We start from the raw sequence: 13,029 nt of genomic DNA on the forward strand, positions 1-13,029 counted from the left end.
GCAAGTTACCCAGAAGATCTAGCTCAGATAACTGATGAAGGCAGCCACACAACACAATAGATTTTCAGTGCAGATGAAAGAGCCTTCTCTACTGGAGGTACAAGTCATCTAGGACTTTCACGGTTAGAGAGAAGAAGTCAACGCCTGGCTTCAAAATTTCAAAAGACCGGTTGAGTCTCATGATGGGTTAATGCATCTGGCGACTTTATTGCAATGTTTGCTTTATTTCAGTAGTCTAGAACTGAACTCGCAATATTTCCAAGATATGCCTGTAAATAGGACAGATACAGTGAGTCATTAATGGTCAAGAAACCAAGTAATCTGATGATAGTAAACTAGCCTCAAGACTGAGGAAAAATTTTCCAGAATAATTTGGGCCCATTATTGTCCTCATTCATGCACGCAATACTAACCTGCATGCCTACTTATGCCAAGAACTATTTTAAGAGATAGAGATGCAGCAATGAACAAAACAGTCTCTGCTCTCATGGAGCTTGCATAGGGCAGAGTGGGAGTAACCAGTGAAGAAATTTGAAAATGTGTATACAAGATAGGTCAGATGGTAAGAAGTGCTTTAAAGAAGAATAAAGTAAAATTAGAGAATAGAGAGTGAGAAGGTGCCATTTTAAGTGAAACGGTCAGAAAAGATTCTTCTTATGACAGAGTAATAATTAATAATTAAGCAAAGGCCTGGATAAGAGAGGAAGTAAGCCATGCTGATTCCTGATGAGGAAGCATTCCAGGCAAAGGGGACCACACATGCAAAGGCCCTGAAGCAGAAGCACATCTGCCTGGTGACTTTGAAGATTGCAATAATAGAGGGGAGACTGATTGGACTAGAGACCAGAGAAGTGTCAGAGGACAAGATGGTTTAAGACATTCCTAGCCATGGAAGGTTTTAAGCAGAAGAAAACATTATTTGCCTTATGCTTTAAAAAGACTTCCTCTGGGTCACCTGAGGTCAGGAGTTCAAGACCAACCTGGCCAACATCGCAAAACCCCATCTCTATTAAAAACACAAAAATTAGCCAGGCTTGGTGATGCATGCCTGTAGTCCCAGATACTTGGGAGGCTGAGGCAGGAGAATCGCTTGAACACAGGAGGTAGAAGTTGTAGTGAGCCCAGATTGCATCACTGCACTCCAGCCTGGGCGACAGAGGAGACCCCGTCTCAAAAAACTAAAATAAATAAAGCCTTACGCTGGTTGCTCAGTGAAGAACAAAGTGAAGGGAGAAAGAGAAAGGAAGAGGAGTTACGAAGATACTTTGATAACCCATGACAGCAATGACGTAAAGTGAAGCAGGGTGTACACAACTGGTGTGGCAAGGGAAGCTCAGATTCTGAACACAGTTCAACGGTGTATATGCTGACATGAGGTGTAAGAAACAAAGAGCGGTCAGGGTAAGTTTTCTGGCCTAACAGCTGGTATGCTGGAGATGCTACTTACTGAGACGGAGAAGACGGAGGAGTGTTGGGCCCAGAGGTTAAAGTGGAGGATCAAGAATTCCCTTATGGATGTGTGATAGTTGAGATGTCTATTAGTCTTCCAAGTGGTGATAATTGGTAGATAATTAGATATGAGTCTAAATTTTAGAGGACAGGTAGGAGCTGGAAATATGCATTCATGGACCATGCACACATACATGGAATTTAATGCCATTGGACTTCATGAGATCACAGAGGCATGAGTGCACCTAGAAAAAGGGTTGAGAACTGAGACCCGGGATACTCCCTTGTGAAAAGGTAAATATTCCTTATACATTTTGAATTTATAGAAATAATGACACAGTAGCCAGTTGCTGAAACACTACCCAGTTCAGAGTAAAACAAAATTCCTATTTTATCGAATCACTGAATGCCATTTAAAATTCAGAATACTTGCAGAGATCCCAAATATCTTAATAAAGATGAATGACTAAGTTCAGATTCATGGCCTAGACTCTGCCTTCCCTGATCGTCTATTTAAAAATCACAATAATGAATAAATAGAACTATTTATGATAAGAGAAAAAGTAAGTTTAGTAATTTATTATTGAACTTTAAAGAGGTATAATTGAAGAATGATGAATTTTGAAAATATATGTTATGTAATATGTAAGGTACAATGTTTATATTTAAAAAGCAAAATATAAAACCAAATTTAAAACTGCACTGTCCAATATGGCAACAACTAGTCACATGTAGCTTTTTTTTTTTTGAAGGCACAGAGTCTCACTCTGTCACCCAGGCTGGAGGGCAGTGGTGTGATCATAGTTCACTATAACCTCAAATTTCTGGGCTCAAGCAGTCCTCCTGCATCAGCCTCCCAAGTAGCTGGTATTACATGCTCACGCCACCATGCCCAGCTAATTTTGTAAATTTTTTGTAGAGATGGGGTCTCACTATGTTGTCCAGGCTGATCTTGAATTTCTTGCCTCAAGCAATTCTCCCATTGGCTTCCCAAAGCACAGAGATTACAGGAGTGAGTCACCACTCAGCCACATGCATCTTTTGAACACTTGGAATATGTCCAGTCTGAAATTTTAGATATGTACACACCCACACACATACACATGTCCTGTTTTGATGTTCTATAATTAATTTTCTCTCATTTTTTAACTTTTATCTATCTTATTAATGTACAGAATCACCCTGAAATCTGGCTATGGACAATATCTTGGTATAAATTCAGATGAACTTGTTGGGCGTTCAGATGCAATTGGACCAAGAGAACAGTGGGAACCAGTCTTTCAAAATGTAAGTGCTGTTATTGTTTATAAAAACTTCCTGTCAGTTTAACAGAAAGTCTGTAACAATCATAACATATTTAAAAAGAAAAAGTAGGATGCAATAGTATAATACATTAAATTGGAATAAATCAATAAGAACATAGAGCCTTAAAGAGATCTCAAAATATAGTGCAACAAAAATAGCATCAGTACTTTTGCCCACAATTATTTCTGTATACCCTTATTGCCTAGATATGGATCTCATTTCCATTAAAGAACCAGTCAATTTTAGGTCTCAGAGTAGGAAAACAGAATAGTCCCTAAGTATCTTCTTTGTAGCAGAAATCATGGATGCTTTCAGAAGCATTAGAGACTGTCAGCGAACAGTGGAGCTTGCTAAGACCAAGTTGTGACAATTTGTGTGTAAAATAAATAATAATAGTTCATTGAAGTAAATTATCTCTAAAAGACTTCAGTTCATAAGCTTAAAATAGTGTATGAAAAGATAGTTTTAATATAAGAAGAATAAAGATAATATACTAATTCTTAATTTTAGTAAGTAGACAGTTGTATTATGTGGATGTTTTGTTAAATCCTTGTTGATACAGAATACATAATTTCCTTTTTCTGTTTGTGTGAGAAGTAAAGATTGAACAAAAATATGTGAGTGCTAAGTAGTGTTTAAAAAGTAGATAACTATATCAAAAACAGTAAGGACTACTGGGCACCACGCAGAACAAATAGAAGATAAGCTCAGCCTTTGAGTAGCAGCTTTGGTAGTATATAATAATGAACTGAAAATAGGAACTCAGCAGTGTTTTCTAAGATGACAGATTAAACAAACATCCCACCAGAAAGAGGTAATCACTTAGACTGATTTCCTCATCCCCTACGATAAAATATTGTCAGTGACTTGAAAACTATCTTGACCCAATCCATTGAGAAATGCATTTTTACATTGCAGCCCAGCACACACACATGTATAACTGAAGCAAGAGTTGTACTTAACAGTACTTACTTATCCATGTGTTATGCACCTTGATATTTCTTATTCTCTTTTACCCCTTCCTCTGTGTGTCTGTGTATATTCCTTTCCCCCCCACCCAATACCATTCAGGAAACACTACATTGATTTCATTACCTGCTAATCTGTTGCAACCCCTTTGAGATGATCCTACTAGTTATGATGAGATACTTCTAATAAAAGTTACACCAGTAGAAAATGACATTATTTCATAAGGCCAGGATGATGACTTAGATAGTACTAATAATACAACACTTAGGAAAGTTCATTTCATTTTATTTTTAGGAAGGACACTAAATTTCAAAAATTTTAAGTTTAAATGAAAGAGGGTCTTAAAACTCTATTGCAAAAAGGACTCAGCTGAATAATCTGTGGCACAGGTTTAAATCGCCTTGGACCACACCGCCATGTTCCAGGGCACACCAGGAGCCATCCAGATGAGAGACCACCCAGCCCTTGTGACTTGACTAAGAAATTAAATCCATGTTATCAGCAGTTTTTAACTGGATGTGATATAAGGTTAACATATTTTTTAATCATTGTATTTATAAATATTTTGTCTAAGTGTTATGGTATTCCAAGTTTTCCAAAAAAATCAACCAAATACAAGTTATAAATAAACATTATATTTGTTAAGGGAGTTAAGCTAACCAAATTTATAACCCAGATTTAGATACACAAGAAAATCAGTTTTTAAAGTTTTGTTTAATAGAAAGCCGTGTAATACATCAGACATTAAGCAACTAAAAAAGTATATGAATATTTATTTTCACACACAAAACTCCCTCAGACATTGATTCTTAAATTTGAAACACCAAAGGATTGTATATACCTTTTCATGTTTTCTAATTGTGAAGAAAATAAATTTTACTTAAAATGCTAATATTTGAATAAAGTATGCATTCATAATTATGTTGTCTTTAAAGTTAACTTTTCAAACTGAACTAAATCAGTTTTATCTTCAGTAGATCTTTTAGAAAGGAAGCAATCTTACCTTATCTAATTAGAATTTAGTCCTACTAGGAAGATACACTACAAATGTTTATTGTGGTAATCTTTGAATACTAAAATGAAAGGTGATTTTCGTTTCCTTTTCTATATGTTCTTGTATTATATTTTTCAGGTTTTTCTCTAAGTTATTTTCTGTGATTTTAAATCAGGGAGGAAAATTAATTCAGTCTAAACACTTAATTAATGTTTCTTCTACAAGAAGTATCCTCATGGCTATTTTGTTATTTTGTCTCACTTAGGGGAAAAGGCTTTGTTGGCCTCAAATAGCTGCTTTATTAGATGCAGTGAACAGGGGACATAGAAGCAAAACGTGAAACAGCAGGAGAAGAAGAAATGGTCAGGGTAACTCAAGGTAACGAAGACATTTTCTACAGGTGACTACATTCATACATGCGATGTGACTGTATCTCTTTAAAATGTTAAATGGTAATTTACTGTCACTTTAAAGATTTAGTTAATAGCTTTTTATAATGTGGTGTTTCAAATAGACTCATTTTTAATTATAAATCCTACAGTTGATGGCTCATTTATACAATGTGGTAGAGAAATGAGTGCATCTGCTACCTTGCCATTATCTCCATGGATTAGTATCTTTTTCTGGTAGTTCCACATGCTCTTTTTAGGCTTTCATGTTCTTGTTTTCTTGCTTGTATTTTAAAATCTAATTTTTAAAATAGGTAACATGTACACGTGGTCCAACATTTTCAAATAAAAGCATTTGAAGACATATGCCTGCCATGCGTCTTACTCACCTGTGTCCCAGCTCCTGTTCCTCTTTTCCTTTGTTTTGTTCTTTTATAGCCTCCTAAAATTTCTTTATAAACATGAATATATTTATAATTTTCAACTATTTTACACTAAAGGTAGCCTCCTCTATATTCTTCTCTACTTTGATTTTTTTTTTCCCTTAAAATTGTATCTTGGAGAGTTTTCTACTATTAATTTGAATGTAGAAAGTTTTCTCTTTTTCTTGCTTTTCCTCTCTTTCTCTTTTTTAACAACCACATAATACTCCATTTTAGGGATGTACCTTTATTTTGTCTCTTATAGATAGAAATTTAGGCTGTTTCCAGTCTTTTGCTCTTATAAACAGTGCTGCAGTACATAACATTGAATATGCATCAATTTGTAGATGTGCAGGTGACCTTAAGATAAATTTCCAGAAGCAGAATTACCAGGTCAGGGGTATACACATTTGTATTTATGTAATGCTTGAGCTTCTGTGATGATAATCACTCTATGAAACATAAAAAATCAGAACTTCTGGGGCCTTAGCCTTTACATTTTAAAAATATTTTTATTAATAGTACCTGTCTTCTTTGCATTAGGAGAAACATGAATCACATAAAACATTATTTTTATTTTATTTTTAAAATTTGTGTGCATTACTAAGCTGGAAATAAAAATTCCTTATTCCAGGCTAAATTCCCTCATCCATAGTCAGACGTGTTATCCATTGCACCAGTGGCCTGTGCCCTCCCTAATCCTACTCTTTGTTTTACATCATTATAAAAGTTACACAGACATCTTCATTTCAAGGTGAAATTCTAAATAATACTGTTAATATAACCTAGATAAATCAGGTAGTTAACTGGAATTTGATGAAAACATTTAAGGCTTAATTTTTTAGATTCACAAAAGCCACTGATCTTTAATGATAAACATATACCAGGATGTGTCTAAAGAATAATTCGTCTATTGTTGACACATGGCTTTTCTGTGTCTTGGCATTCCATCCCAGAACTGAGCAAAGGCACTGATCTTTAATGATAAACATATACCAGGATGTGTTTAAAGAATAACTCCCCCCATCTTGACACATGGTTTTTCTGTTTCTTGGCATTCCGTCCCAGTACTGAGCATCACAAACCTTGCTTTGTTTGTCTCTTGGGAATCACAGGTTGCATCCAGTCTGACCCAGATTTGCTCTGTAAGGCATTGTGGGGGGCCAGAGTGGAAGGCTCTAACAGAGGGGGCAAATGCCTTTTCTAAAATGTCCTTCGTTCTTATAATTAGAACATAAAAATTTGTGTTACATTTTTCTCTACCAGTGTAATTTAAAAGCATCTATCAAATCTGTGTATGTTCTTCATGTTAGATTTCCGGTCATATGTTTGATTTCTTTTAGAATAGTCCTGATTTCAGATAATTTCAAATCTAAAGCTCAAACAATTTCAATCTAAAATGTAGGTATTTTCTTAGAGAAGTGAAATGCTATATTTTTTCATTGCATGCAGCTGGCACATGCATTGTAATCTTGAATTTCCATAATGCTCCTGTGAGGTGCATGTGAGCTCAGCCTTACAGACAGGAAGAAAGCCTCTGACCTCCTTACATCCTCGTGGTTTTTGTCAGTCAATTCATGGAAATCACAGTGATTTCAAGGTGTGGTAAAACAGGATGTGTACCCAGGCCCAGCTGACTCCAGAGGCCACTCTCAGTATTTCATAGCACATTGCTTCTCCGGAAAGAGGTCATTGGGGAAATGCAGATGGGTTTGTGACTTACGTTTCATTTTATTTATTTATATTTTATAGTATCATGTTTAAATTATTTTTCAGCAGGATATCATCACAAAAGTGTTACTGAAGGCAACAATTGCAAATATATGTGCAGTGCTTTGCACTTATGCAAAGAAACAAAGATACACAATGATTGCATTTTTCACTATTTAAAGCAATTTTCAGACGAAATACAAAGTTTTCTGGGTGTCTTTGGTTAGTCAAGTACTTGGAAGCTCTGAACAGTGATTATTTGGGACCCTTCTCGTACCATTTAATTGCAGGCTCTTCAAATCTCTCTCAGCCCTTCACCTTCATGACTTTGCCTTATCTACCAGAACACAGATCCCTCTTACTAAAGGTAGCATTGTGTTACCTCTGTCAGCCCTTCACCTTTATGACCAGAACACAGGTAGCCTTGTGTTACTTCTGTCAGCCTTTCACCTTTATGACCAGAACGCAGATCCCTCTTACTAAAGGTAGCATTGTGTTACAGACCCTAGCAGGGAATGTTTTCAGGTCTGGGACCCCTCTAATCAAAACTGTCACAAAGATGTCATTGGCACAAACACGTTATTTGTCATCACTTTCTATGCAGCCCTGGAACTGGACTCTGGCCACAGAGATCCCTTAGGAGACATGAGTCCTTACCATTGCCAATTGCCTGTTCTGTGGGTGATCCTAATTGTTGAATGCAGATCAATTAACTTATGACATATGATAGTAAACATCTATCTAAACTTAGGAGGATATAAGAAGCTAGTAAAAGAGGTGGGTTCCAATTAATTAAAAACAAGTTGTTTACGGAGGCTGAGGCAGGAGAATGGCATGAATCCCGGGGGGCGGAGCCTGCAGCGAGCAGAGATTGCACCACTGCACTCCAGCCTGGGTGAAAGAGTGAGACTCCGTCTCAAAAAAAAAAAAAAAGAAACAAGTTGTTTAATGTTAAGTTTTAATACTTTGGTAATAGTCTGTGCAATGTAAAATAGCTATTAAGCTTTCAATGTGATCAAATGAACCCTTGTCTAATAGGAATAATTTGATCCTAGTGTATTCACTTGGAGGACAAAAATTAGTTAATGATTGCTTTATTGCCTAGCAGGATCTGATGTGTAAAATGTTTCTGAAATAATTTTGTCTGTAGTGTTTCTGACACGAGGGCTGCGGAGGAAGCATGTGAGGGCACTTACTCATACAGATTATATATATGAAGTAAAACACATAGCCAGAACCTGTCTTTTTCTGAATATAGTTGCTCAGTTAATTTTTTCTTCTGCATAAGAAATCATCTTGAATGTTCTTATGTGATACGTAAAGTGGGGAAGGTGGAAGATAAACATATAACCCATTGATTCCCTTTTCCAATATCTAGATTAGATCTTGTGCTGAAAGAGAAATCAAGAAAAAAGATGACATTCCAGAAGAAGACAAAGGAAATGTAAAACAATGTGAAATCAATTATGTGTATGTATGCTTTCCTTTTAGACCTACAGATTTGGCAGTGAAGTGCTTCTCAAAGTGCTTTAAAATCAATTACCTAATTAGCTGGGGATGGTGGTGCATGCCTGTCGGCCCAGCTACTCAGGAGGCTGAGACAGGATTGTTTGAGCCCAGGAGTTCAAGGCTGCAGTGAGCTCTGATCACCACTGCATTCCAGCCTGGGCGACAGAGCAAGACCCTGTCTGAAAAATGAAAACTGATAGACAAGAAGAGGCAACACAATGTAGCCTCTAAGACAGAGCACTGAGCTAAATGCTTTTCTTTTCTTGAGGGTTCAGTTTTCCTAATCATCCTACCAGCTCCCAAAGCTAGTCACTCGGGTTAGTCAATCTCTCTATTCATTCATAGAAAGGGCGTGATGCCAGTCAAAGGCTGTGCTATGGCCAGGACAAAGGGGACTCCAGCCAGCATGCCCTAATAGAAGTGGGCCTTGTGCTAACCAGTCAATGAGCTGCCCTCCTCTTGAGAGGTCATGAAGGTCATCTTTGTTGTTCAAAAGCTCCAACTTATTGAAAAAAGTACAATTAGACTTTTTTTCTTCCCCAAGAAGGAGTCTCGCTCTGTCCCACAGACTGGAGTGCAGTGCCGCAATCTCAGCTCATCGCAACCTCCGCCTCCCAGGTTCATGTGATTCTCCTGCCTCAGCCTCCCAAGTAGCTGGGACTACAGGCCCGTGCCACTATGCTCGGCTAATTTTTGTATTTTTAGTAGAGACAGGGTTTCACCATGTTGGCCAGGCTGTTCTCGAACTCCTGACCTCGAGTGATCCGCCTACCTTGGCCTCCCAAAGTGCTGAGATTGCAGGTGTGAGCCACTGCACCTGGCCTACAATTAGACTTTTTTAATAAGTGAAAAATTAACAGTATTTATAAATTTAATCGTAAATATGTATAATCAGAGTTTGAGGTATTTTTCAATGAAGACATTTTCTTTGCAGAAAGAAATTTCAGAGCTTCCAAGACCACAAACTTAAAATAAGTAAAGAAGACAGTGAAATTCTAAAAAGGCTCAGAAAGATGTATTTTTGCATGAGACGCTTCTGGACAGGTAGCTATTTATTTACTTATTTCCACTATTTTCAGTAGCCAATAGAAATGGCATGTAGAAAACCTGTATTCTCTTAAATTACTGTAGTTTTCACATTTTTGTCTTTATTTCTAATTTGTAAGTGTGGCAATATTACCTAGAGAGGACATCATGAGTTTGGGAAAAGACCGTCAAGAAAGAATATCTAAAAATTATAACCGATTATAAGTATATACTTTAAGAAATTCAGGTTTGACTGTATCTACTTCATGAATTTATCATTATCTTTTTATAACTATTAGAACCAGAGTTGGAAAGAAGCAGTTTGACTAATATAAAAATTATGTGGATTCTGTTAGAGTAGTTCAGGTTCCTTAAAATAAGCATAGATCAACTAAAAAACTAAGTATAAAAGCTAAACAAGTGAAATTGAAGCAGTTTAAGATTTGGAAGAGTGCAGGATGTTTACCATAGCACATTATTAATATTTATTACTCTTCCTATGTAGATAAGTAAGGTCCTAGATTTGCAACATAGAAAAACAGGTAGAGACGTTTAGCTGTGGGTGTACAAGTATAAATGACTTAAGTGCCAGATTTTGATAATCACCAGCCGCTCATTCAAGTCCTATGTTGCAAAGTTACTCTTACCATTTTTTTTTACATTACTTGATAAGGGCAATGTTTAATTACATATTTCCTGTTAACTAGCTGGTAGAGTTCATACCTAAAGTCAGTAAATAATGTTAAGAATTTTTTCCAGCTGAGCAAATGAATATGTATCTAGTTGTAAGAAATCAAGAAGAGGACATAAAATATAATCAGGATGTGGACTCTAAAACGGAATAAGCTCTATGTCCTGTAACTTTTATCACTTGTAATAATACAGCATTCTCACCCTGTTAAATGGAAATTTAAAGCACCCTTAAATTCCGGAATAATTAAAATTGCTATTTGGATTGAAAAAGCCCTTAGGCAACATTTATTGAATATTAGGAAATAACTTTTATAAGATTAGAATTCATTTTTTATAGAAACCAAATTTAAAAGCATACATATTTTAATATAAGTGTTGTGGTAATATAATAACCAAAATTGAACACACAGTTTTAAAGCTTTTTATATTTAGTAGAGTTGAATACATATGGCATGTTTTGCATAGATTAGTTTTACTATTTTTCTTTGTTTAAACAGGAGAACCAAATTGAAAGCTGACAGATACTGCAAGTGACTGGGATTTTTGTTTCTGCCTTATCTTTTTGTGGTTTTTTCTGAATAAAATATTCATTGGAAATGCTTTACAGAGTTCTTGAGTTGTTGTGAAATGATTATTTAGCTAGTAGCTAGTTTAACAGGATTAAACAAGTTTAATCAGGATTCTTCATGGATGTACTTTTTAGCTAACTACAGTTTTCACGTGGAAATGAAACTTAGAGTACACACTTAACGTACCACAGAATTTTTTTCTGGATTTCCTGTCCTAAAGATGAAGTATACTAGAAACAATTCTTCCTGTGCTACTTGTGGAATCTGTCTTACTGGATCATAATCTTACTTTATATGATAGATGCTTAATCAGTGCCTTTAATAGGAAGTTAGAAACTCCCAATCCGATCAACAAGGCTTTGGTTCTACCTCCTAAGTACTACCCAGATCACAGACAACTCAAATATCAAAACTAGGGCTGGGCAGAGAGGACAAATCATCTATTAGGGGGTGGGACAGAGAGTGGAAACATTGCAAAGGAGCAAGTGGGCTCAGAACAGAGGGGAGAGTAGTACTGGGGAAGCTCCCTGCTGAGGACAGGTTAGCCACAGTGGATATATCTGTGACGCTTTGTCCTCGTGGGCTGGAATGGAAGCTGATAAAAGAAGTTCAGACGCTACGTGTTGCTTAGGTCTGCTTTGTTGAAGCCTGTCTGTTTCAGAGTTTCTAAACACAATATTCCGTGGCATCTAATCCCAGTGAGTGCTCCAAATCCAGGCTGTGTATCAGATGCCACGGGAAATTCTGCCTCAGGACTGAGGTTGGTTCAAGCATCTGGATGATGTCAAAAGTCCACGTTGTGTGCTGGCCTAACCTGAAAGACCCTATCTAGTTCTAGCCTTTAAATTCCTTCTGTCACCGAATCTAGAGTTACGTGGCATCTGTACAAGCTAGGTAACTGAGGCACGGGATCAGCCCTATAAAGGAGCTTTTGGAGCTTTTGTTGTATGTCTAGCTTCAACTTGGCACTCCAGTTCCAATAGCTGGACTTTCTCTCATCGTGTGTTCTGATCCTTGGATTGGGAACAAAGTAACCACTCTGATCCCACAAAGCAGTGGTTCCGGTTCCCAACTGGTGACTATTTGCCTCCCAGGCGACATTTTTGGTTTTCACAACTGGAATACGGTGTTTAGAGGTTAGAGGCTAGGGATGCTGCGAAGCATGTGCAGAATCCTGTTCCCCCCAGAATGCTAACGGTGCCAAGTTCATGGAGCCTTCCCACCCAAGGGCTTGATATATTCCTTGCTTTTGCCAGCTCCCTAACCTGTAAACACAACAGTTCAAATCTGTATGGCATAAGCATCTCCTAGGGACCTGCACGTTTCCAATATCGACTACTGAGACCCATCCGTAGAGATGCAGGCTTACGAGGTCTAGGATTGGGCTCAAAATTTGAATTTTAACAAGTACTCCAGGTCATTCTGAAGCAAGTGATACAAACCACACAATGAGGAACATCACCTTCAAGAGACTGAATCTTGCTTCCCAACACTAGCTTGGTATCTGAGACCATCTGCCTGCTGCCTGGCTTTCCTGACACAAACATTCTGCATGTAGGCACAGTGTGTTCCTGACACCATGTCAACTCGTTCACCCTCATGTTCCCTTGGTTCCTTCCCCAGTCCAGCGAGCAGAACTAATTACAGATTTGACAACAGAAGATACAGATTTAAAATAACTTGCGTGTTCCAGTGGACTTTATCCACTGTGAAGGAGGACAAGTGGACAAGAGGAGACGGTAGGTGGGGCTTCTTCCCTATTCCTCCCATTCCACTTTATACAAACCCCAGCTAGGCCACTGAGAGAGCAATGGAGGTTTAGAATGACTGCATCTAAATATTGTCATCTGGTCCACTCTTCTTCCATCTTGTACACTAGGATATCTCATGAGTTTTGTTTAAAGCACTACTGAAACCAAGATAAACTCTGGCTTAGCATGCCCCTGACGGATCAGTCTAGTAATCTTATCGAAACCAAGATTACCTAAAAGCAC

The 13,029-nt window shown here is 37.4% G+C and overlaps 1 pseudogene; it reads left to right on the plus strand.

The window, feature by feature from the left end:
* The first annotated feature begins 2,565 nt into the window (after positions 1–2,565).
* On the plus strand, positions 2,566–11,038 carry LOC100595031 (annotated as a pseudogene).
* Positions 11,039–13,029: the final 1,991 nt, after the last annotated feature.

The sequence above is a fragment of the Nomascus leucogenys genome, unplaced genomic scaffold (genome assembly GCF_006542625.1).
Source record: "Nomascus leucogenys isolate Asia unplaced genomic scaffold, Asia_NLE_v1 001014F_60239_qpd_obj, whole genome shotgun sequence".
Classification (NCBI taxonomy): domain Eukaryota; kingdom Metazoa; phylum Chordata; class Mammalia; order Primates; family Hylobatidae; genus Nomascus; species Nomascus leucogenys.